The 26535-nt window shown below is 38.2% G+C and overlaps 1 protein-coding gene across 9 annotated transcripts in view; it reads left to right on the forward strand.

The window, feature by feature from the left end:
* KLF12 (KLF transcription factor 12) overlaps positions 1 to 26535 on the forward strand; it is a 708032-nt gene that overhangs the window by 391419 nt on the left and 290078 nt on the right. For 2 of the 9 annotated variants that reach the window (XM_070471579.1, XM_070471578.1), the window contains exon 3: positions 13665 to 13705. The exons of the other annotated variants lie outside the window; for them this stretch is intronic. The gene's annotated coding sequence lies outside the window, so the exon portion shown is untranslated. The remainder of the gene's footprint in view (positions 1 to 13664; positions 13706 to 26535) is intronic. 9 annotated transcript variants of the gene reach the window in all.

Genomic DNA, 26535 nt, shown 5'->3' on the forward strand with positions numbered 1-26535 from the left:
ATGAATGTAGTATTTTCACTGGCATCAGTAGTTATATACAAAGTCTTGAAAATTGGTGGTGATGGAACCTATTTAGCCATCATTTCTCTGTTTGGAGTCTCGGGAGAAATATTCATCGTGCATTTATTTTTTTTTAATTTTGGCCCACAAAATATTTTATTATTTTACTGGATTATACCTGCTTTACAGTGTTGTTAGTTCCTGCTGCGAAACATATGTGAATCAGCTATAAGTATACATATATTCCTCTCCCTCCCGAGCCTTGCCTCCACCCCTGAAGCCACCCGTCTGGGTCATCACAGAGCCCCAAGCTGAGCTCCCTATGCTATGTAGCAGCTTAATTGGGGCCTACAAGGAATCAACTTCATAGTTCACACTTCAGTAACTTTTTCTGTCTTGGAGCACCGCATCATGCAGGTGGAACTAAACTGAAAAAGGGTTATGTAGCCCAGATGAATTATATATGCATTACAGTATTACCTAAGACTAGGGGTCAATAGTTCTCCGGTCCCTTCTAGTATATTATTGTGTCTTTATAGTCTGGCAGCTTATCAGAGGCTCTGTCTGGCTTTTGGTCCCAGAATTTATTTTGCTAAGGAAGTCTATATATTTGGATTGCATTATGTCTCTTTCCCAAATTATTAACTTCCCATATAAGAACCCTTAAATGTCTTTGTGATTGATGGCTTATTAAAAAGATCCGACAGGTGAAGGGTTTAATTTATAATGCTTAACTTCTTGACTTCCTGCTTGATTTTATCTTTTTTGGCATCTATTTTTATTGATATATTACATATTTTTAAAAATAGCACAGTTTTTTAATCTCTTGCCAAGTTCTGATAACTTTCTCATTTTGTAATTATGTTTATAAATTTTTACCATTTGCAATTGGTATAAACTTTGAAAACCACTAGCAGTGCTTTTTGTTTTTCAAGGATGCCCTCCCACAGTTGATATTACTATTTTTTTTGCAGCTTGTGTAATTTTGTTTAAAAAACATTCTGTGCCCTTCTGCTACTTCCAGCCCTTGATTTAACCCACGAAAAATGGGTACTTTTGACAGCATCTGTACTGGGAAATGTTTTCCAAATAAAACATTTGTTAGAACACACAAACGATTTATTTGGGTACATCTTAGAGCCTAAATATTGGATTCAGCTGCCAGTATGTGCTTTATTGGCTAATGTGTCTACTATGTTTCCCCATTTTTATATGCAGGCAGCCAAGTTGCCCAGCAGTCTGGTACCTCTCAGGGAGTGGAAGTGGGTGTGTCTGTGGGCAGTTGGTGGCACTAGACCTCTGCTCTTTGTAGCCAGTTGCTATATGTTAGAACTGGCAGAAGATGGCCAGAAGGAACCTGGAAGCATCTGTCTATAACACAGAAGCATATAAATACTAACAGATTTCCTCAACCTGTCCAGAGTGGCTTGAGGAAGCCCACACAGATCCCCTGTGACACTGATCCAAGGAAATTAGAACTCTTAGAGCACCTTGTTCAATCATATTGGATCTAAAGTAAAGGCATTTAATACAGCTGAGCTCTAATAAGACTTCATTGTTCAAAGATATATTATGGTAAAAAAATACATTGGCAGTGCTCTCTGGTTTATAAAGTACACTGTTGTGTTTCCTCATTTGATCAGTCAAAAGAAACTTGTGAAGTAGATGGTGTTATACCCATTTTACAGATAAGAAGTAAGACACACAAGCTGGCAATGTTGATACTGTTCTTTAGTCACCAGGTCATGTCCAATTCTGCCACCCCATGGATTGTAGCTCGCCAGGCTCCTCTGTTCATGGGGTTCTCCAGGCAAAAGTACTGGAGTGGATTGCCATTTCCCTCTCCAGAGGATCTTCCCAGATCAGGAATCAAACCTGAGTCTCCTGCATTGGCAGGTGGATTCTTTACCATTGAGCCACCAAGGGAGACCAGCAATGTACTGTGACTTTAAATCCTCATCATTGGATTCCATCTTATTTATTCTCTCACTGTGCTACACAGGAAATAAGGCATGGCCAATGGAGGATGGACTGACCTAGTATAATATAAATTTGCATCAAATAGACATCACATTGAGGACCCAGAACTCAGTGATTCAGAACATCAACATCAGGTGATCAATTGGCAACACATCGTTTGTTGATTGTAACTAAGCAGGATGGAATTTATAAAGCTTTTGATTAGATGTGCTCTAAAACTATAAGTAGGTCTCTATGATTAGAAGAAAAAATGAAGAAGTGGAGATGCACATGTGTACCTAGCTAGTGTGTATAATCAGTTGCATGTGTGTGTTTGCTTAGTTATGTCCAACTCTTTGCAACCCACTGGACTAGCCCGCTAGGTTCCTCTATCCATGGTATTTTTCAGGCAAAAATACTGGAGTGGGTTGCCCGTTCCTTTTCCAGGGGATCTTCGCAACCCAGGTGTTAAATTCTCGGCTCTTGTGTCTCCTGTGTTGCAGGCAGATTTACCCATCGAGCCATCGGGGAAGTCCCTTAGTCTTGTCCAACTCTTTACGACCCCATGGATTGTAACTCTCCAGGCTCTTCTGTCCATGCAATTTTCCAGGCAAGACTACTGGAGCAGGTTGCCATTCCCTTCTCCAGGGGATATTCCTTTGGAGAAGGGATCAAACCCACCTCTCTTGCATCTCCTGCATTGGCAGGCAGATTCTTTCCACTGTGCCATATATTCTCTCTCTGTGTATGTCTTTATTGCAGTAAAAGGAAGATTTGATGATAATCCTATGAGGAAGCTTTTTAGAATGGTGTTCTGTTAACTGGGATCTGTGGAAGGGCTTCTGTCTCTTGCATGGACTGAATGCTTTCCATAGATGTACTTAGTCTCAATCAGTATGCTGGGGACTGGGGTGTAATCACAAAGATGATTAATATGTATGGTTCAGCCCTGAGGAGGAACTGACAGTCTAGTGGGGAACTGGAGAGGAAATGACTTCAGTTTTGTAGATTCTGTGGACTAAAATGTCTCCCCCAAGTCCGTGTGTTGAAGACCTAACCCCAGTGCGATAGCATTTGCAGGTGGAGCCTTTAGGGGATAAGTAGATCATGAGGGTGGAACCCTTGTGATGAATTAATGCCATTAGAAAAAGAGATGTGAGGCACGAGAGCTCTCTCTTCCTATGTGAGGACGCAGACAGGAGATGGCCATCTGCAGCAGACCAGAGATGCCTCCTAAGGAACCAAATAGACCAGCCCATTGATCTTGACTTCTCAGCTCCTCAAACTGGAAGAAATTAATTTCTGTTGTTTAACCCACCAGTATATGATGTTTCGTTAATTGCAGTCTGTGATGACTATTATAGAAGAGTCAGAAGACTCTTTACAGACCCATATTTGAATAAAGGCTTTAAGGATGAGTAAAAGATGCGTTACCAATGAGGAGGAAAGGGTATTCCGCCCAAGATAAACAGTGTGATCATGCCCTAATGTGTAGAAGGGGATGTAAAAAGATACATACTGCATGCTTAAGTATCTATATTACTTTCCAGCTAAGTTTACCTGACTTATTTTTTTTAAAGAATATACACAAATGAGAAGCAGAAAATTTGCATAAAGCATTGTGTACTAAGTCACTCCAGCCATGTCTGACTCTTTTTGACCCTGTGGACCATAGCCCGCCAGGCTCCTCTGTCCATAGCATTCTCCAGGCAAGAATACTGGAGTGGGTTGCCGTGCCCTCCTCTAGGGGATCTTCCCGAGCCAGGGGTTGAACCCAAGTCTCTTAGGTCTCCTACACTGACAAGTGGGTTCTTTTCCACTAGTGCTACCTGGGAGGCCCCTTACTTAGGCCCAAAGATGTTTAGTGACATATCTAAGGTCATTTACCTAGAACAGTAACATAAATCAATTTGACTCTTAGTCTGATGTTCCTTCTATTTCACCCCAGGGCACAAGGATCTTTCATTTTTGGTTAAAAAAGAAGTAATAATAATGTTGAGAAGTAGAAGCCTGACCGACTATAAAATGCAGATCCAAGAACTCAGGAAGCACTGTAGTTTCAGGTCATTTAGTGTAGACACACTTTTGGGCCCCGAAGTTATCTCTCTGCAGCATTGCATAGTCATTGAGGTTCGTAATTATTGGTCTGAGGCGTCAAAAAATTATGGCCCTTACCTTCTATGTAAAATACATTAGGAATATTTCCATCCTAAGACTTTTCTCTTTTAAAATTGCACTTAATAGAGATATACCCTTGCCCTGTCCAGAAAATGAAACTCTCCAGAGCACAGTATCCAGGCAGTTTCTTTTACTGCTGAAGCCACCCAGGAAGCCCAAGAATGCTGTGTATAGGAGACTTATTGTTAAGGGATAGGTCTCTCTTATGTCCTGTTCACTCTTTCATTTAAAATGAAAAAATGTGTGGACGTGGGATAGTGGGGGAAGGGTTGGGATACGTTGGGAGTGACAGATGGAGACTACCATGCGTAAAACAGATAGCTAGTAGGAGCCTGTTGTGTATCCCAGGGAAGCTTAGCTTGGTGCTCTGTGGTGATCTAGAGGGGTGGGATGGGGGTGGGGGCAGGAGGGAGATCCAAGTGGGAAGGGGAGACGTGTATACATACTGTTGATTCACTTCATTGTGCAGCAGAGACTAATACAACATTGTAAAGCAATGATATCCCAATTAAAAAAAATGACAAGACTTAAACGTTTGATGCAGAGAATAATATACCTTAAAGATGCATGACCTTATTTAGAACTGAAGCCTTCAGATATTTAGAGGAAGGAAGGATCTCTTAGATGCCTTGTTGACAAAGCTCTTGGTTTAAGGGTCATCCTGTGCCGAAAGCGTGAGAGCCTCGGGAGAAGGATTTTTCCCTCCACCTGATTTTGTCTTACAAACTGGTCCCTAAGTTTCCTTTCACACATAGCTTACCTCATCCTTCTGTCCTTAAAGACCACCTTGCTTGAGTTGTGTCATGGGGTTGTGTATTTCAGTCTTGGCTGAATCCCTCATCCTGGCTCTTCTGTGTCTCTCTCCACTGACTCAATCTTCTCCATATGGTGACTAGCAGAACCCTATTTTAACTGCGCATTCTTGGTTCAACATGCTTGGCTGTCAACCTCTCCACCTTCTACCCTTTTCACTGGGCTAGAAGACTGATTCCCAGGTCATAGCTACATTTAATTATGGATTTGGGAAGTGTTCCATTTGTCTTCATAGGAAGTCATCAGAAAACAAAATTAGGGGCTTTTCTGTATCAAAGGAACTTCTCAGAATTGATCTTGTTCATTTGTCTCCAGCTATATCCATAAAACTTAGAGGTAAACACAGATAAGATTTGAAATAAAGGCTCTTTTTTTTTTTTGTCTCAGTTTGGCAAATGTAAGTGGCTGAAGTTAGAATTAAAATAACGTGGAAAAGTCAGAATTCATTTGTATGCTGCAGAATGTTAGCTCACATTCTACTATGTTTTCTGAGTGAAGTTCTGGCAAGTGGCTGGGCCTGTAGATTCAAGGTCATTGGGTTTCAGTGTCCGGTGTAAGACCTTGGGGGTCACCTTCCCTTGAACGGGGGAAAGGATTGTGGAGGATCAGAGGCAGCGTATGAAATGGACCATTTTGTGTGTCAGCGAGTGAAAATTGTATTTTGGCTCAATCCTTTTGCACATGGAGCCACAAAAGGCCACAGAGGTTAGGCTTGCATTCGAGCTGTCCTCAAATGAAAGTTGGCCCCCCTTTTCTTACAAATCCCCAAGGAAAAGAGATTCTGTGACCTCGGTTGACTGCACATTTCAGAGCTTCACAATCACCCTTGTCGGGAGTTCTCCCTAAAGCCCATTCCTAATCCTTCCTCTTCTGGTTAGTTTCTTTTTTCTGGAATACTGCAAAAAAAAAAAACCCAAAAAACCCCCAAACCAACTCCTGCACTGTTTTCCCTCTTTACGTTTGCCTTTATCAAAACACAGCATACTCTTTATGTACTCAGAGAAATAGTAGAAAACAGAAAAATAAGTCAGATAAGAAAAGTAAACCTACATAATATTCATTATACTTGGAATGAGGTAACTTCTTAGATGCTATTTGTATTTTGATTTTTATGTTTAGAAATATGTAGTACAAACCTGTGTATGTCAGTGGGCTATTTCTGCATCTCTAAATGACCCTTTATGGTATTTTATTTTACAGCCTTATGGTAATTTATTTAAACACCATCCTATTTTTGGACATTTAGTTTGCTTCCAAGATTTAGTAATTCCAAGCAGCAAATAAATAAATGTTCTTTTGTGCATCCTTGATTATTACCTTAGGATGAATTCCAAGAATTAGAATTGCTGGAGCGAAAGGCATGTGCATTTTATGGCTTTTAATATTTTCTGCCAAATTACCCTGCAGTTTACAGCCCCACCCACTAGATAATGAGAGTAGCCTTCTCTTAATTAATTTACATTGCAACTACATCCCAAGAACTTGGAAAATATAGTTTGCTGGCATGAGATGGTCATTTTCTAGTTTGAAGAGCAGACTATAATAAGGGCTTAATTACTATCATTCTTTTCCTCTACTGAAATTCCTGTCACCTCATGGCTTTTGGTTAGAGTGGGAAACTTTTATATATTCAATCTGTTTTGAAAAGGAAACATGAGTGATAAAAGGGCAACAGAAGTTTTGGAGTAATATGCAGTTGTGTGCGTAAATAGTCTCTGCATTTCTTATCCTGGGGATGTCGACTCAGTTTCCAGAATGTTTTTCTGTAGATTGTGGGCAGTGGGATCATAAACAGCCCTGTAGATGTGAGTTCAGGGTCTCTGAATGGCTGACAGCTAGGATTCCCATCCAGTTTTGTAGACCCAATCAATTTCTCTCTGTATACAACTGAAACAGAGATCATCAGAGACAGAAAGCATTGTATGTATTAGAGTAATCAGGCTAATATACCATTTCTGAATTTTGTGGAAGAACAAAGAAATGGGCCATCAAAATAAATTTTTTTAAAACACAGTATTTCTTGTGGAGACCTTGTTAAAATAGTGTCCCTTGAGGAGTCTTTCATCTGAGCTAAATATGTAAGAAATTAATTTTCTTACGAAAATGTGCTTTTAATGGTGACAATAGATATTTATCTGTTAAAGTGTAAGGATACTGATGGTGTTTTGATTCATAGCACTACTTTCTTCAAATTAAAAATTTTTTATCTTATTAGAGTGTAGTTGCCGTACAATATTATGTAACTCACAGGTGTACTGTGTAGTGATTCACCGTTTTAAAAGGTTATACTCCCATTTATAGTTATTATAAAATAGTGGCTCTATTCCCCATATAGTACAGTATAACCTTGTAGCTTATGTTATACTTAACAGTTTATACCTCTTACTTCTCCACTCCTTTATTGCCCCTCCCCTTTCCCTTCCTTACTGGTAACCACTAGTTTGTTTTCTTATTTCTGTGAGTCTTGTAGCACTGTTCTTTACTGTTGTTTTGACTATAACCTAACTATGCTGAGGGTATCTGATCCTAGGGCAGAGCCTTTCTACTAATACGGTATCAAGTCACACTGGTGCAACGCAGATGGGTTACACGTATTCATTTCTTGAGCGTTTGAGACTGTTTGCCAAGGCCAGCCTGTCTGATTACCTCTCTGTTCAATAGAGCCACTAATTGTTCTTTATATTCCATCATGTAAAAACAGTTGGGAGGCACTGCTTTATAGATCTGTTGTGGTTTTTGGCTCCCTTGGAAACCTAGACTCTAGGTTCTCATCAGCACAAATGTGTCTCCGCATCCTTATGCAGCCTCCTGTAGTTATTCTGATAACATTTGGGGAGAGTTGAGGGATCCAAAAACTTTTGAGATATACACTAGACCTAGAATGAATGAGAGTTATCTAAGATTCTCATAGAGTGATTCTGAAATTCAAGGGGTAATTTTGGTATCTTCAGTGCCCTTTGCCCTAAAGAAAGAAGACCTCTTGGGAGGTCAGGAGGGGTTGGGGAGGGCGGGGGGCACATGTTTGCCTATGCCCGATTCATGTTGATGTATGGTAGAGGCCATCAAAATATTGTAATTAGCCTCCAGTTAAATACTTGCTACTTGCTAGACTTGATTTTGCAGCCCTGTGTTCTATGAACTGTACCACAAACAGTGGGAGGTGCAGAGATAATCAGTCATGGTTAAGAGCTGTGGAGGAGCTTACTGTTTGTTGCATGGCCTGCTTCTTACTATTTGTATTTCCTTGCAGAGTATCTATCTCTGCATCCTTGACTGTAATTTATATAGGTGTGAAAAAGTCCCAAACACTTGGGTTTCCTCTTAAAAGTTTTAACCATAGAACAGATCATGTTCTCATTGACTTAAGTTTAGAATGGAAGAGTCTGAATGGTATAAAATTAGACATTAGGCATTTGTAATAATACTGTAGGAAGGACCTGTCAGCTCTGTCACATTACCAGCTCTGTTGGCATCATTGGTAATAAATTATAAAAGTTGGCCCATGCATTGAACCTCAGATTCTGTGGCTACTTAGGTTTCCATCCTGATCACAGAATGTGATGTTTTCCTCTCATCTTGCTTTGAGGGCCAGAATCTTTTTGCCAATTCTCCTGATTGTTAGCACACACCAACCAGGGAACCAGTTTTTAGCAGCTGAGTGGTACATAGGTTCTTACTTAAAAATTAACAGTTTGAAAAAATATAAGCATAGGATGCTGTATTAAATGATTATGTTAATTCTTTTACCATTTTCCTATTGTTTTCCTTTGACAGCTTATTTTCTGCCAGAATATTAAAGTTTGTTCAGTCAGGTACTTTAAAATGAAACATTTATCTCTTGGTGGTTATTGTATCATACCACGTACTAAATGATGGCTCAGCAGTGAAGAATCCGCCTGCAATGAAGGAGCTGCAGGAGATGTGGGTTCGATCCCTGGGTCAGAAAGATCCCCTGGAGGAGGGTATGGCAACCCACTCCAGTATTCTTGCAGGGAGAATCACATGGACAGAGGAGCCTGGCAGGCTACAGTTCAGAGAGTTGCAAAGAGTTGGACATGACTGAAGCGACCTAAATGCAAGCAACAAGTGATAAGTTGTCTCAAGATTTTTCCATATAGAGAAACAGAATTGTTTTGTTAAACCCCTTTTTAAATTAATGCATAATTAGTAGAAAGAAACATTTTGAAAACACTGTTGAGTGACCTGTCCTCTTTGTTAGAGTAGTAAGACTTTCCACCTAAAACTGTTTTTTTTTTTTCATGATTATATAATATGTTCAAAACCGCAAACGATTGAAAAGGTTAGTGAAGACAGTGTGCTGTCTTCAGCATCACCATTGTTTCTCCCCCTGTACATTTGTTGTTATTCAGTCGCTCAGTTGTGTCCTACTCTTTGCGACCCAGTGGACGGCAGCACGCCAGGCCTCCCTGTCTTTCACCATCTCCCAGAGCTTGCTCAAACTCATGTCCATTGAGTCAGTGATGCCATCCAACCATCTCATCCTCTGTTGCCTCCTTCTCCTCCTGCCTTCAGTCTTTCCCAGCATCAGGGTCTTTTCTAATGAGTCAGCTGTTCGCATCAGGTGGATGAAGTATTCAAGTTTCAGCTTCAGCATCAGTCCTAATGAATATTCAGGATTGATTTCCTTTAGGATTGACTGGCTGGATTTCCTTGCAGTCCAAGGGATTCTCAAAGAGTCTTTTCCAACACCACAGTTGAAAAGCATCAATTCTTTGGCACTTAGCCTTCTTTATGGTCCAACTGTCACATCCATACATGACTACTGGAAAAACCACAGTAGTGGTTTTTGACTATATAGACCTTTGGCTGCAAAGTAATTTCTCTGCTTTTTAATATGCTGTCTTGGTTTGTCAGAGCTTTGCTTCCAAGGGGCAAGCATCTTTTAATTTCATGGCAGCAGTCACCATCTGCATTGATTTTGGAGCCCAAACAAAATAAAGTTTGTCACCGTTTCCATCATTTCCCCATCTATTTGCTATGAAGTGATGGGACTGGATGCCATGATCTTTGTTTTTTTGAATGTTGAGTTTTAAGCCAACTTTTTCACTCTCCTCTTTCACTTTCATCAAGAGGCTATTCAGTTCCTCTTCGCCTTCTGCCATAAGGGTGGTGTCATATGCATATCTCAGTTTATTGATATTTCTCCCTGCTGTCTTGATTCCAGCTTGTGCTTCATCCAGTCTGGCATTTTTCATGATGTACTTAGCCTATAAGTTAAATAAGCAGGGTGACAGTACACAGCCTTGATGTACTCCTTTCCCAATTTGGAACCAGTTCATTGTTCCATGTCCAGTTGTAACTTGACATGTTGCTTCTTGACCTGCGTACAGATTTCTCAGGAGGCAGGTAAGGTGGTGTGGTATTCCCATCTCTTGAACAATTTTCCACAGTTTGTTGTGATCCACATAGTCAAAAGCTTTAGTGTAGTCAATGAAGCAGAAGTAGATGTTTTTCTGGAATTCTCTTGCTTTTTCTGTGATCCAGCAGATGTTGGTAGATTGATCTCTGGTTTCTCTGCCTTTTCTAAATTGGCTTGAACATATCTAAGTTCATGGTTCATGTACTGTTGAAGCCTGACTTGGAGAATTTTGAGCACTACTTTGATACCATGTGAGATGAGTGCAATTGTGCGGTAGTTTGGACATTCTTCGCCATTGCCCTTCTTTGTATAGGAAACTGATCTTTTCCAGTCCTGTGGCTGCTGCTGAGTTTTCTGTATTTGATAGTATATTGAATGCAGCACTGTCACAGCAGCATCTTTTAGGATTTAAAATAGCTTAGCTGGAATTCCATCACCTCCACTAGCTTTGTTCATAGTTATGCTTTCTAAGGCCCACTTGACTTCGCACTCCATGATGTCTGGCTCTAGGTGAGTGATCACACCATCATGGTTATCTGGGTCACTGAGATAACCCAGATATTTTTTAGAGACATGCAAATTGAATTCATATGTATATATATGACATATATTAATAATATATGAGAATATATATACATATACACATGTGTATCCTTTTATCTTCTGGCATAAGAATGACTGTTTTGTTGCTTTATTCAGTTGTGTTTTTGTCTTATATATAACAAATACACTGGGTAACAAACTTTTTACTGCCAGGAGAATAATGAGTAAGTGCAGAGTGCTATATTTGCTCATTTTATTTCATATATTAGATTATTACCCAATTCTTTTGGTCATGAGAAAATGTGTTTATAATTAATGTGAAGTAATATATAACATTTGAATCACTGTTATATAAGTATGTTTAACTTATTTGGGATAGTGATGTATTTCTTCACAACTATTGTGACAGCACCTTGTTGCTTTTTGTAGTTTTGTAGTTTTGGCAGTAATGATTGCCTTTAGAAATCATTATTTTATGTCTAAATATTATTTCTGATGTCCTCTGAATGAGGAAAGAAAGGCATTGTTGAATTGCCCATTTGTTTTTAACAGCTTTTTGAGACTACTTTAAAGGATATATTCTTTCTTTTAGTTGAAAAATGGAATTTGTGATTCAAGTTAACAGTAGAGAATTTTTTAATTAATAAACTTTATTTTTAGAGCAGTTTTAAATTCATGGCAAAACTAAGCCGAAGGTGTATAGAGTTCCTTGTACCTGCTGTTCTTATTCAGGCACAACCTGCACAACTGTCCACGTCTCACACCGTTTGTTACAGCAGATGAACCTACATGGACACATCATCATAATGCGGAGTTCACAGTTTACATTTGACTTTGCTTTTGGTGCTGTAAGTTATGTGGGTTTGGACAAATGTATAACGCTGTGTGCTCACCATTGTAGTATTATATAGAATAGGTTCACTGCCCTAAAAATCCCTTATGTTCTGCTTGTTCATTCCTCCCTCCTCTTTAACTTCTAGCAGCCAGTTCTCTTTTTGCTGTCTCTGTAATTTTACCTTTTCTGTAATATCATATAGTTGGAGTCATGCAGCATGTAGCCTTTTCAGATAGCTTTCTTTCCCTCAGCGATATGCATTTAAGTTTCCTCTGTGTCTTGATGGCTTGATAGCTCATTTCTTTTTAGTGCTCTTTAGTACTCTGTTGTCTAGATGTATCACATTTATTCCTTCACCTACTGAAGGACATATTGATTGCTTTTATTCTGTCAGTTATGAATGAATAATACTACTGTAAACGTCCAAGTGTACAGGCTACCATGAGGTCGCAAAGAATCGGACAGGACTGACTTAAACAACAGCAAATTTTATTTTCAAGGACATAAATTTTCATTTCATTGGAGTAAATTCCAGGTGGTGTGATTGTGGACACTATAGTAAGTTTTGTTTTTTTTTTTAAAAAATTCCCAAACTATCTTCTAAAGTAGCAAAACCGCTTTGCATTCCAGCCAGTAACGTGTAAGAATTTGTTTTGCTGTACATTCTTGCCAACATTTGGTATTGTCAGTGTTTTGGATTTTGGTCATTCTAATTGCTGTATAGTGGTGCATCTTTTCATATACATACTTGCCATCTGTATATTTTCTTTGCGGAGGTGTCTGTTAACGTCTTTGACACATTTTTAAATCAGATTGTTTGCTTTCTTATTGTTGTATTGAAAGAATTCCTTCAACTCAACAGTAAGAATATTTTGAGTAATAGTTTTATATCAGACATGGTTTTTGTAAGTACTCTCTCCCAGTCTGTGGCGACTTTTCTTGTTCCCTTGAAAGAAACTAAATAAAGCCTAGCTGATGAATTATTTCTTTAATGAGTTGTGCCTTTAGTGTTACATCTATAGTGTTATCTCCATACCCAAGGTCATCTAGGTTTTCCCCTATCTTACTTTCTAGGATTTTTATAGGTAGGTATTTCATATTTATGTCGCTGATATTTTTTGAGTTAATTTTTGTGAGACGTGTAAGGTCTGTATTTAGAGTCATTCGTTTTTTTGTTTGTTTGCATGTGGATGTCCACATGTTTTCTACTGTTTGTTGACAGTGTTATCTCTGCTCTGTTTTATTGCCTTTGCTCCTCTTTCAGATATCAGTTAACTATATGTGGGTCTATTTCTAGGCTTTCTAGTCTGTTCATGGATCTATTTGTTTGTTTTTTTGCTGATACCGCACTTCTTGATTACTGAAGCTTTTTAGTAGGTCTTGAAGGTCTTGAAGTTGGTTATATCAGTCCTCTGGCTTTGTTCCTCTCCTTCAATTTGAATTGGCTAATCTAGATTTTTTGCCTATCCATATAAATCTAATCAGTTTATTGATATCCACAAAGTGATTTGCTAGAAGTTAGAGACTGTGTTGAATCTAAAAGGTGGGAAAAACTGATATCTTGACAGTACTAAGTCTTCCTATCCATGAACATGGGACATCTCATCATTTATTTAGTTCTTTAATTTCGTTCATCAGAATTTTATAGTTTTTTTTGTATAGACCTTGTAAATATTTTCTTAGATTTATATCTAAGTGTTTAATTTTGGGAAGCACTAACATAGATGGTAGTATGTTTTAAAATTCAAATTGACTTGTTCATTGTTAGTATTTCAGAAAGTGATTGACTTTTGCACATTAATTAATGTTCTATCTTAAAACCTTATAATGTTCATTATTTTAAGGAGTATTGGGTTGATTCTTTGGAATGTCTACATGTCTTTTGTCAACAAAAATTGTTTTATTTATTCCTTTTCAATCTGTATACCTTTTGTTTCCTTTTCCTGTCTTTCCTAGGGCATGTGATATGATTTCCTGTATGATGTTGAAAAGCAGTGGTGAGAGTTGACATCCTTGCCTAGATCCTGATACTGGTGAAAGCTTCTGGTTTCTTGTCATTACATATGATGTTAGGTATAGGTCACTTGTAGATATTTATGTACATCAGTGTTGTCTAGAAAAGAGAATTGTAGGATACATAAATATACATAAATAAGACTTATTATGAGAATTGGGTCAGGCAGTTATGCAGGCTGAGATATGCCATTGTACGTCACTTAACAGTTGGAGAACCAGGAAAACTGTTGGTATAATTCAGTCCAGGTCTGAAGGCCTAAGAACCAGGCAGGGGGTGGGTGGGGATGGGGGACAGGGGAGCTGAAGGTTTAAGTCCTGTAGTCCAAAGGTCAGACAGATAGGATCTCTGTTGTCTGAGAGCAGAGTAAGATGGATGTCCAAAGTTAAGAAGAGAGAGGGAGAATTCGACCTTCCTTTGCCTTTTCTATTTGGACCCTCAGTGGTTTGGTTTATGCCTGCTGAAGGCATAGGTGAGAGTCAGTCTTATTAACTCAAATCTCCTGATCCAGAAATAATGTTTTACCAGCTATCTGAACATGCTTTTTACTCAAGTCAAGTTGACATATAAAATTAACTACCACAATGTTTTTAGTTAAGTTAAGGAACTTTCCCTGTAATCCTAGTTAACAGAGATTAAAAAAAAAAAATCATTGATATGTGTTAGATTTATGCTTCTTTTGCATGCAGTGATGTGACATTTTTCTACTTTAATCTGTTGATGTGAGGGATTATACTAGTTGATTTTCTAGTGTTGAACCAGCCTTACATACTTTGGATAAATCTCACTTGTCTGTGGTGTAAAATTCTTTTTATATGTTTTTGCATCCATTTTGCTAATATTGAAAATTTTACGGCTCTGTTTATTAGATACTTCAATCTGTACTTTTCTTGAAGTGTCTTTGCTTGGTTTTAGTAATATGGTGATACTGGTCTCTGAGTTGGGAAGCCTTCCCTCTGATTCTGTCTTCTGGAGGAGATGGTAGAGAATTGGTATAATTTTTTCTCCAAATATTTGGTAGAAATCATTTGTATACTTATCTGGACTTTATCCCTTTTTAATGGAAGAATATTAATTATTGACTCGGTTTCTTTAATGGATGCAGGCTTATTCATATTGTTTGTATATTTCTTTTTTTTCCCATTTATTTTTACTAGTTGGAGACTAATTACTTTACAATATGTCTGTATATTTCTGTGTGGGTTATGGCAGCTCATATCTTTTAAGGTAGTGGTCCATTTCATGTAGGTTAAGAAGTTTGTGGGTGTTGAATTATTCATAATAATATTATCTTTTATTGTCCATAAAGTCTCTAAAGATGTTCCCTCTTTTGTTTCTCATATTATTATTTTGAGTCATCTTTTTTTTTCTTAGTCTGACTAGAGACTTATGAGTTTCATTGATCTTTTTAAAAGGTCAGCTTTTGGATAAGTTAATTTTCTCCATTGATTTCCTGTTTTTAATTTCATTGATTTCTGCTCTGATTTTTATTATCTCTTTTCTTCTACTTACTTTGGGCTTAATTTGCTCTTTTTAAAGTTTCCCATTGTGAATGTTAGATTGTTGACTTTCTGTATTTTTTTTAATGGTATATACATTCAGTGCTATAAATTTCCCTTTAAATACTTCTTTTGCAATACCTTAAAAATTTTAATAAAGTTGTATTTTCATTGTCATTTAGTTAAAAATATTTTGAAATTTCTCTTGAGATTTCTTTTTTTGACCCATTTGTTGTTTAGAAGTATGTTGTTTATCTCCAAGTATTTTGGAATTTTCCAGCTATCTTTCTGTTACTGATTTCCAGTTTAGTTCTAATGTGGTTAGAGGGCAGATACTATAAAATTTCTTTTTAAAAAACTATTTAAATTGTATTATGGGCCAGAATGTGGTCTCTCTTGGTGAATAATCCGTGTGATCTTGAAAAGAATGTGCAATCTGCTGTTATTGGATAAAGTAGGCTACACTGTGAAGTATATTCCATTTATTGATGGTGCTGTTGAGTTCAGCCATGTCCTTACTGATTTTGTTTGTTAGTTCTGTTCATTTTCAATAGAGGGATATAAACTCTCCAGCTATAATGGTGTGTTCATTTCCTTCTCGAACTTTTTTTTGTCTAACGTACTTTGGCATACTTTTGTTAGATGCATTCAGATTAAATTAAGCATTGTTACATCTTCTTGGGATATTTGACCCCTTTATCATTATATAATGTCCTTCTTTATCCCTGAGAACTGTCCTTAGTTTGAAGTCTGATCTGCTTGGAATAATATAACTACTTATGTTTTCTCCCTTTTAATGTCGGTGTGGTATATCTTTCTCCATACTTTTATTCTAACCTACATATGTCTTTATATTTAAACTGAGTTTCCTGTAGATTGCATATAGTTGGGTCTTGCTTTTTTAGTCCACTGTAACAAATCTCTGTCTTTTAATTGGTGTATTTATACCATTAGTGTGTAAAATAATTTAATTGGATTTATATCTGCTATATTTATTATTTTCTATTTGTTGCCTTTGCTCTTTGTTCTTATTGTTTTTGTCTTTCACACTTTTTTCTTTACTTTTTGTGGTTTTAATTTAGCATGTTATATAATTCTTTCTCTCTTTTCTTAGGTTATATTTCTTTTTTTAGTTATATTTGGTTATATTTCTTTTTTTAGTAATTGTCCTAGAGTTTGTAATATACATTTATAACTAATCCAGTTCACTTTTAAATAGCACTATCCTGTTTCATGGATAGTGCCAAGTACCTTATAATAATAATAAAAAAATTCTTTCCTTTATCTGCCTGTAAAAAGCATTCCTCATTTCCCTTACAATGTTTTTGATCACTTGTATTTCTTTTTGAGTCTCTCTTAGCACTTTCATATCTCTACTTACATTACTTATCTGTTCTTGCATGTTAATCACAGTTTTAAAATTTTCTGAAGCTGAACAAGATGGTGGAGGAATAGGTGGACGTGGAGTACCTCTCCACTACTACATCAGGAATACACCTTTCAGACACAGAAGTACATGCAGAACACCAGCTGAGAGCAGATAGGAGGACCTGACCAGTGGAAAAGAATATATAGAACCATGCAAAACTCGGTAGGACGAAGGAACTAGGGGGAGAACAGGAGTGTTAGTAGGACCGGACCTGCCCTTGGCTGGTGGGGGAACTGAAGCAGGGGTCCAATCCCCACATTGGGGCAGATGTCTGATTCAGAGGAGAAACATTTAAGGCTGAGAATGAAACAGCTGATCTGTGGCAGCCTCAATGGAGTGAGAATCAGATAGTTCTTGCCACAGCCATACAGGGATGTGGTAACTGGACAGGGATGCAGGCTCCCTGGAAGGCCCAGCAGTTGGGAGCTGGAGTTTAGGGATTGTGGAGCAATCCCAGGGCGAGGGCTGCTGTTGACTGCAGAGAAACGGATTGAGGGGAGGTGAGGGAGGGGATTGTGGTGGGCAATGCCTATGGAGGAAAGCCGGGCAGCCATGGAAGCAAGGCGATACTGCTGAGTCACGTGTAGGGGGTGGAGCCATCACCACAGCCTCTCTCCCCCCACATGCCAGCATTGGCAGCTGAACAATAGAGAGGCTGGCCCATCAAACACCTGACACATTGAATTACAGAGTAGGACCCCACCCAGGGTGCCCCTTTAAATGCCTGATGTGCCAATCGACAGAGTAGGACCCCAGCCAGGGGGGCCCCTCTATGTGCCTGACTCACATGAACAACAGAGAAGGACCCAGGCAAGGGAGCCCTCTTAAGTGCCTGAACCGGTGGAACAAGGGAGAAAGACTGGCCAAAGAGGCCTTCTAATTGCCAGCTACAAGAAGCTCAAAAAAAGACTCTGATAGAGCCGTAACTCCTGCGGTGGAGGCAGTCCTTGTCCCCGCACACTTGGCATTGCCAGGGTGCCTGCAAGCCAAGCAGCTACACCTTCTTCACGCTCAACTCCCACTGGGGCAGAGACGCTACAGGCAAAAAAAGTTTTGCCTCTGTGCGCAGGGTCACTTTGGTAGTGTCCGACTCTTAGCTACCCTGTAGACTGTAGCCTGTCAGAGTTCTATGTTAGGGAGAGGAGTTCTCCAGGCAAGAATACTGGAGCGTATTGGCCAATACTGATTGCCATATCCCTCTAGAGTGCTATACTTCCTGCTGCCCTAGGCACCAGCCTCCCTGAGTACCTGGTGCTGCCAGAGCCCTGCAATCCAAGCAGCTGCACCACCTTCACACCTGGCCTCACAGGGCCAAATCCAAGCCCTCCAGGGCAGCCTGAGGAGCTAAACCCCAGTGGACCACCATGTGCAGAGGTTAGAAATAAAACCACAATGGAAACCCAGGGGCAGTGTGGATAAGGAAGAAGACCCAAAACCTTTCCACCAGCTGTGCAAGCTGCGGGTTAAATCCACATGATCAACTAAGGAGACTGTGTCTATGGAATATATAAATGGTCACTGAGAGCTCCCAGAAAAGAAAACACTAACTCTGATAGCTGTGGACATTGGAGGCAAGAACACACAGGAGTAAGACCAGATTAGAACCTGAGCTGCCCCCACAGCAGGTCCAGAGATCAGCACAGAGTTGGAGGGCGTCCTGCGGAGGTGAGATGGACTGTGACTCCCAGTGAAGGAAAGGACTCTTGACAGCAGGGACACAGGAAAACATTTATTTTTCTTATTTTTTGATTTGTTCTGTAGATTCTTTTGGATTTGCTCTTTTCCCCCCTTTTTTTCTCCCTGTTGTCAATTTTATTGGCACTATGAAACCCAATTAAGCTTTTTTTTTCCCTCAGTCACATTTTATAGTATTGTCATAAACCTCTGCCTCTAAATTGAGCTTTTGCAGTTCTGTGGAGTTTTCCTTTTTTCTTTATCTAATTTTAATTTTTTAAACCTATTATTATTTTTCTACATTTATTCCCTTGCTTGTTTTTCCTACTGTTCTTTTCCCCTTGCAGTTGATATTTAATGTATATAAATCTTCTTTATCTACCTCTGCTTAACTTTGCATATCTATTCTTTCTTTCTTTCCTTTCCCCTTAGCTTTATTTTCATTGCTTTATTCCCCAGTTGGCACCTTGCTTTAGTTTTGTTTTCCAGTTTCTGCTTTAGTTAGTTTTGTTCAGGTAGATATAATTTTTTGTTTCCTTTGTTCATTGGGTTGATCTATTATACTTTATTCTTGTTGGACTGTTTTGATTTTACATATGGGTGTATATGTGTATATTCAATCACACTTTTTATTGTTGTTATAAACCTCTGCCTCTACATTGGGCTTTTGCAGTTCTGTGGAGTTTTTCTTTTTTTTTCCTTTTTTCTTTCTTCTTCCATATTTTTCATCTCTCTTTTTTACAATATTAATTTTTTTAAACCTATTATGTTTTTCTACATTTATTCCTTTGCCTTTCCTACTGTTCTTTTCTCCTTGCAGTTAATTTCTAATGTATATAAATCTTCTTCATCTACCTCTATTTAACTTTGCATATCTATTCTTTCTTTCTTTTCTTTCTTTCCTTTCCTCTCAACATATTTGTTAGTTTTGTTTTCATTGCTTTATTCCCCACTTGGCACCTTGCTTTAGTTTTGTTTTCCAGTTTGTGCTTATGTTAGTTTTGTTCTTAACTTGCTAGTATAATTTTTGATTTCCTTTGTTCATTGGGTCAATCTACTGTACTTTATTTTTCTTGGACTGTTTTTACTTTGCTCATGGGTGTATATATATATATATATGTGTGTGTATGTGTGTGTGTGTGTTTATTCCATTATTTTAATTATTATTAGCTTGGTTTTGTAACTGCCATTTGTCTGGGGTTCATCTTTGGTTTCTTGTTTTTGGATATTTGTTTTAATCTTACTTAATGCCATACCAAACCACTTGTGGAATCTTTCTTCCTGACCAGAGATCAATCCCTGAGCCTTTGGACTGGGAACACTAACTCCAAGACCCTAGACTACCAGAGAACTAACCCTAGGAAGTATGAAAGAGTGAGAACTCCAACACCACAAAGTAAACTGCTTGAATACAAGACCTGGCATTACTCAACCACCAGTAGCACCCTGTGCAAGACACCTCTAAACAATAAACAAAGGAAAATACAAACCCAATCATCAGCAGGCAGTATTACCCCCTCACTCAGCCTTGCCCATCAGAGGAAAAACAAATGAACAGGCAAAACCTCAGCACAAACCTCACCCTATATGAAGCTTACACAAACCTCTGGACCAACCTTAGGAGGGCAGAAACCAAAAGGAAGAAAGATCAACCTTGAAGCCTAGGAAAGCAACCTCAAACACAGTAAGTAAAAAAAAAAAGAAAAGGCAGAGAAATACTACACAAATGAAGGAACAAACTAGAAACACAGAAGTCCAAATAAATGAAATAGGCAAACTACCTGAAAAAGTATTCAGAATAGTGATAGTTCCCTAAGATCAGGAGCAAGACAAATATGTCCCACTTTCACCTCTATTATTCAACATAGTTCTGGAAGTCCTAGCTACAGCAATCAGAGAAGGAGAAGAAAGAAAAGGAATCCAGATCAGAAAAGAAGTAAAGCTCTCACTGTTTGCAGATGACACGATACTGTACATAGAAAACCCTGAAGATAGTATCAGAAAATTACTAGAGCTAATCAGTGAATTTAGCAAAGTTGCAGGATACAAAATCAATACACAGAAATCACTTGCATTTCCATATACTAATAATGAGAGATCATAAAGAGAAATTAAAAATCAATCCCATTCACCAAATCAACAAAACAAATTAAATATCTAGGAATAAACTTACCTAAGGAGACAAAAGAACTGTACTCAGAAAATTATAAGACGCTAATGAAAGAAATCAAAGATGACATAAACAGATGGCGAGAGATTCCATGTTCCTGGGTAGGAAGAATCAATATTGTGAAAATGATATAATGTACAGGTTCAGTGTGATCCCTGTCAAATTACCAATGGCAATTTTCAAAGAACTAGAACAGAAAATTTCACAGTTCATACAGAAACACAGAAGACCCCGAATAGCCAAAGCAGTCTTGAGGAAGAAGAATGGAGCTGGAGGGATCAACCTTCCTGACTTCAGATTATACTACAAAGCTACAGTCATCAAGACAGTATGGTACTGGCACAAAAACAGAAATATAGACCAATGGAACAAGATAGAAAGCCCAGAAATAAACCTATGCACCTATGGGCACCTTATTTTTGACAAAGGAGGCAAGAATGTACAATGGGGCAAAGACAGTCACTTCAATAAATGGTGCTGGGAAAACTGGACTGCTCCACGTAAAAGAATGAAATTAGAAGCATTTCTAACACCATACACAAAGATAAACTCAAAACAGATTAAAGATCTAAATGTAAGACCAGAAACTATGAAACTCTTAGAGGAAAACATAGGCAGAACACTCAATGACATAAATCAAAGCAAGATCCTTTATGATCCACCTCATAGAGCAATGGAAATTTAAACAAAAGTAAACAAGTGGGACCTGATTAAATGTAAAAGCTTTGGCACAGCAAAGGAAACTATAAGCAAGGTGAAAAGACAACCCTCAAAATGGGAGAAAATAATAGCAAGTGAAACAACTGACAAAGGATTACTTTCCAAAATATACAAGCAACTGATAAACTCAATGCCAGAAAAACAAACAGCCCAATCAAAAAGTGGGAAAAAGACCTAAACAGACAGTTCTCCAAAGAAGACATACAGATGGCTAACAATCTCATGAAAAGATGCTCAGCATGGCTCATTATTAGAGAAATGCAAATCAAAACTACAATGAGATATCACCTCACACTGGTCAGAATGGCCATCATCAAAATATCTACAAACAGTAAATGCTGGAGAGTGTGGAGAAAAGGGAATGCTCTTGCATTGTTGGTTTTAATGTAAATTGATACATCCATTATGGAAGATGGTATGGAGATTCCTTAAAAAACTAGGAATAAAACCATCATATGTCCAAGCAGTCCTACTCCTAGGCATATACCCTGAGGAAACTGAAAAAGACAGTTTTGAAAAGAGAAAATTGAAAAAGACACATGTATCCCATTGTTCACTGCAGCACTACTTACAGTAGCTAGAACATGGAACCAACCCAGATGCTGATCGACAGATGAACAGATAAAGAAGTTGTGGCACATATACACAATGGAATATTACTCAGCCGTAAAAAGGAACACGTTAGAGTCAGTTCTGATCAGGTGGATAAACCTAGAACCTATTATACAGAGTGATGTGTGTCAGAAAGAGAAAGATAAATATTGTATTCTAACAAATACATACAGAGTCTAGAAGAATGGTACTGAAGAACTTGTTTGAATGAAGTCGCTCAGTCGTGTCCAACTCTTTGCGACCCCATGGACTGTAAGCTACCAGGCTCCTCCGTTGATGGGATTTTCCAGGCAAGAGTACTGGAATGGGTTGCCATTTCCTTCTTCAGGGGATCCTCCCGACCCAGGGATCAAACCCCGTGTCTTCCGCTTTGTAGGCAGACGCTTTATTGTCTGAGCTACCAGGGGAGAACTTATTTACAGGGCAACAGTGGAGAAACAGACATGGAGTATAGACTTATGGACATGTGGAGAGAGGAGGAGAGGGTGAGATGTGTGGAAAGAGTAACATGGAAACTTACATTACCATATGTAAAATAGACAGCCAACGGGAATTTGCTGTATGGCTCAGGAAACTCAGACAGGGGCTCTGTATCAACCTAGGGGTGGAATGGGGAGGGAGATGGGGGGCAGTTTCAAAAGGGAGGGGATATATGTATACCTATGGCTGATTCATGTTGAGGTTTGACAGCAAACAACAAAATTTCTGTAAAGCAATTATCCTTCAATAGAGAAAGAAGAAAAGAAATTCTGGTTTGGTTATTACAGTGTTCTTGCCACATCTGACCATGGTTCTGATGTTTGTTCAGTCTCTTCAAATTATGCTTTTGTTTTTTGTTTTGCCTGCTAGTATGGCTTGTAGGTTTTTGATGAAAGATGGGCATAAGATAGTAGATAAAATGAACTACAGTTAATAGGCTCTTATTTATCAGTAAGATGTAGTCCTATGTTCAGGTCTGAATCTTTTTAGCAATCATACCTCTCAACTGTGTATCTCACCAGTACTTCTGCATCCTTCCCCATCCCCTTTCATGGGACAGAATGGCTGAAACTGTATTTCTCTTCCTGCAAATAGGTTAGATGCTTTTTAAGACTCAATGGGTTAGACTTTGGTGAGAGTTTCTCCTAAGGGAAGGTCTTGTTAAGAACTTAGGGCTCTGACAGATTTCAAATGGAAATCCTCTTCATGATGGAAATATTAGAGGATTTTTGTCCAATATTCACTGTAAAGACATGGTGCAACTCCTGGAAAATAAAACTCAAAAAGTCTGGGGACGTTCTATAATATTCTGTAATTCTTGAATTTGTCCATCCTGAGCCTCCAGGAATTCTTCAGTTACAGTTCAAGTTTGTCTTACCTGAGCATCCAAAGAGGTTTTGGTTCAGGGGATTTTGCTCTTAGCAGTTTGCATCCTCTTGTCTTTCTTTTCAGTTTTTGGAATAGCACTTTGCCTTATGACCTCACTTCTCTGATGAATCTAACAAAAGTTGTCATGTCTGTTTATTCAGCTTTATACTTGTTGTCATGATGGATTGATGACTTTAAGCTTCTTACATGGTGGACTGGAAACTGAAAGTCCCCAAGGTTATTTTTAGTTCTTCCAAAAATGCCTCTTGAGAACCTGGTTTTTATTTCTTTTCCTCATTACTCTCTAGGAATTTTCTCAGATAACAATTCCAAAATTGCTATGTAATCAGAGAATGTGGCCTTAACATTTCAAAGCCCAGTGAAGTGGGAGATCTACACAGAGGACAGAGAGTATAGCAGTTTGTGGTTATTTTAAGAATGTTTTGTTTAAAAGCTTAACAAGTATACATCTTTTTACTTCAGTGCTTTTTCAGACAAGAACAGAAAAGGCTGATTGTTTTTCCATAAGACTGAAATCTTTTAAAATATATTCACCAACTGCTCAATGTAGTGGAAAAAACAAAAGTATTTGTCCCATGGTTTCCTTCTTCAGAATTGCAAATTCTTTGCTCAGGATACTAGTACAGTGTACCCACTTTGTGTGTGTGTGTGTGTGTGTGTGTGTGGAATTGACTGGAACTTATAAAAGATTACAGCACTTTCAAATTAGATACCAGTTTATCATAGATCTCTGCATAATAAAAATATTTGTAAATACCAGATACCTCATGTGAAGCAATATAACAGAATTCCATGAATCAATTATAAATATAACTTAAACAATAAGTTCATTTAAGTTTTTTTTTTTTATTTGTAGTAGTTAAATTTTAACTGCAGCATGAATATACATGCAACTCTGTGTGCGTGTCAACTTTTCTTGTTAGAGAGTTGATGTCACCTTTTTATACTTTATGAAAGTTAATCTGGATAAAAATGAATTTATTTTGTCTTTTTCTTTTAAGCTGTTTGGCTCTTCTTTACAACTCAAAATTTGAACATGTAATTATTTCTTTTAATTATACAGATAATATATGAAATTCATAAAAGTGAGAGCATTTGTCAAAACATGTGAAAAAATCAGTCTATGTTCTGTCAGGTCTGATTTTTACTGCATATCCTTTTAGCTCTTTCCTTCCTCTCCTCCCTCCCTTCCTTCCTTTTCTTTTTTTCTTCCTCTTCTCCACTATTCTCTTTGTCTCTGTTAAAGCATTGTTTTTAAAGGTTCAGGAACATATTCTATTATTTCTCCTTTTTGCTTAGTTATGATCAATCTACTTTTAAGACAAAAACTACATATCATAAATTTAATGAATAAATATTACTCAGTGATTTGTATGTCCCACAATCCATTTAATCAGTTCCCTATTGTTTGGCATTTAGATTGATTTTGGTTTCCGTAACACCTTAAGTGGGCTTCCCAGGTGGCTCCGTGGTGAAGAATTGAACTGCCAGTGCAGGAGACACAGGATATGCAGGCTTGATCCCTGGGTTGGCAGCATTCCCTCGAGAAGGAATGGCAACCCACTCCAGTATTCTTGCCTAGAAAATCCCATAGACAGAGGAGCCTGTTGACGGGCTGTCATCCATGGGGTTGCAAAAAGTTGGACATGACTGAGCGCACACACCAAATCACCTGAGCAGGACATTGTTACACATGCTTAAGTATGTGTTTGTTCAGTCTTTTTCTTAGAATAGCATTTTCTGTTAATTTCATTATTTTTACCAGGATGCTAATAGGTCTTGATGTTTCTCATCCATTTGTGTATCTCCAGCTTTTTTCAATTTAGTAGGCTTTCAAATTAATGTTGAAAAGAAAAAAAAAAAACAAACCCTGCAATTTGCAGTATTTGCAACTGTTGTTCCAGTATTTTTATGCATTCAGAAGGTGGTTTGGGTCATCATCGTCTGATCTTTAGGAATAAACCATGTACTTAACGACCAAGATAAACTTTACCATGCTTTATCCTTTGAAAATCTAGCAGAAATGTTTTTGTTTTTAAAGGTAGCACTTATCTGATATTGTGCTCAAAAATAATGCACCTAAAATCTATTTGTATTTAAATAATCATACATGCTAACTATATATTGTATATATAGGTAAATATATTATTTGTATTATACATACAGCACATAATTATATACATGTTTTATATATAGCCAACATAGAAAATGTAACCATACGTAATATAAAACCAAATATAATAATTAAGTGTTAAAGTTATCAATATACTTTATTATTTTTCCTTACTTGATTCTTTTTGCTTAAAATGAAGTCAAATTTTCTAAGGTATCCTTGTGACCTTAAATTTTATCTACCATCAAAGATCAGAGAGGCTTACCCTCCGAACTGGTTAAGTTCGTTAGTTGAGCCTTAGACATAGTTAGGATATTTCCCCTCTGTCCCGAGATGTCTCCTGTAGCAGAGTAGAAGGGGGCAGGAAGGCTGTCACTTTCGGATCAAAGACTAATGGTAACTGAGAGTCGAGGCTGAATGTGGTGGTTAAAGGTTCTTGTAACACAGTTCATATCAGTCAGGAAGAGAAAATTTTCTAGTCTGAGAAACAGTGTTGATGATGAGGTCATTCCTTGGGGGACAGTTCATTAAGCAGAGTGAGATTTTCCTGTTTCTTCCCTTCCTTCCTTTCTCCCTTCCATCTATCTTTTCTTCCCTCCCTCCTTCCATTCATCTTTCCTTCCTTTCTTCCCCTTACCCCTCCCTCCCCACTTCCATCCTTCTTTCCCTCCTTCCTTCCCTCCCTTTCTCTTCCATCCTTCCTGTCTTCCTTTCTTTTTGGGGGAAGGGGTGTATGGGGATCAGAGATACTGTACTTAGTGTGGATTAGTAAATCGTGGCCTGACTATGGAATGTCTAGTTGAAGATGTTGACCAGTCAGTTGGAGTAGAGTCTTAAGTCATAAACATCAGAGCTGAAAATTCAAGATTGGGTCCCAGCAATTAGCAATTGCTGCCATTTGGCTGATTGATTATATTCTCTGTCCCCTTGTCAGTGGAGACACAGCTGTAGATAGGTAAATCCTTCATTTCATGGGGATGACTCCTACTCTGAGGAATTTTAGTACTCTGGCATTAAAGGCCGGTGACTCTCTGCCAATTTTGTAACATTCAAAACTTCTCACTTTTCTGTCCTACCCTGACCCCACTCCAGTTTCCAAAAGGACTCAGGAAGCTGGAGGGAAGATCATCTCAATAGAGGTTGGGGTCTACTGAGGTGATAGCATGTAATGGTTCTGTCCAGTAGGCATGGAATGAAATCCATATGTGTAGTTCTGAATTTTCTAGTA

The sequence above is a fragment of the Odocoileus virginianus genome, chromosome 8, assembly GCF_023699985.2.
Source record: "Odocoileus virginianus isolate 20LAN1187 ecotype Illinois chromosome 8, Ovbor_1.2, whole genome shotgun sequence".
NCBI lineage: Eukaryota > Metazoa > Chordata > Mammalia > Artiodactyla > Cervidae > Odocoileus > Odocoileus virginianus.